Below are 419 nucleotides of genomic sequence, written 5' to 3' on the forward strand. Positions count from 1 at the left end.
GAATGAGGGGTGGTGGGCCACTGAGCCTTTCCAGCCCTGCATCCCAGCCTCCCCGACTTTGAGGCGCAGTTGGCGAGCTGTCCGGCCGCTCTGCTGTTTTCTCTGGCAGCAGATCCAGATGTTGTGGCTTTTCCTCTGCCCTGGGAGCCTCAGGAATCAGGCTGGCCACTGGATGATGGGTAGTGTTTACACCACAGCAGCTCCTGTGAAACGACAGCCCCAAGAGAGGCTGGGTGAGCAAAATAACCGGTCACGTGAGGGAAACGTTGCTCACGTGTGAGACAGAGAACAAGCCTGCGCCCTATGCACTCAGGTGAGCAGAAGGATGGAGTCGCTTCACATCCTAAAACTCACCGACCCTCCCTCAGGGCCCTCGACTTGCTGAAAAGAAACAAACCTGCCTTAAGGTACCTGCCTCC

The 419-nt window shown here is 57.3% G+C and overlaps 1 protein-coding gene across 8 annotated transcripts in view; it reads right to left on the reverse strand.

Moving 5' to 3' along the window:
• LOC102879246 (apolipoprotein L6) overlaps positions 1-419 on the reverse strand; it is a 25,895-nt gene that overhangs the window by 13,709 nt on the left and 11,767 nt on the right. The window lies entirely within an intron of this gene.

The sequence above is a fragment of the Pteropus alecto genome, unplaced genomic scaffold (assembly GCF_000325575.1).
Source record: "Pteropus alecto unplaced genomic scaffold, ASM32557v1 scaffold94, whole genome shotgun sequence".
NCBI lineage: Eukaryota > Metazoa > Chordata > Mammalia > Chiroptera > Pteropodidae > Pteropus > Pteropus alecto.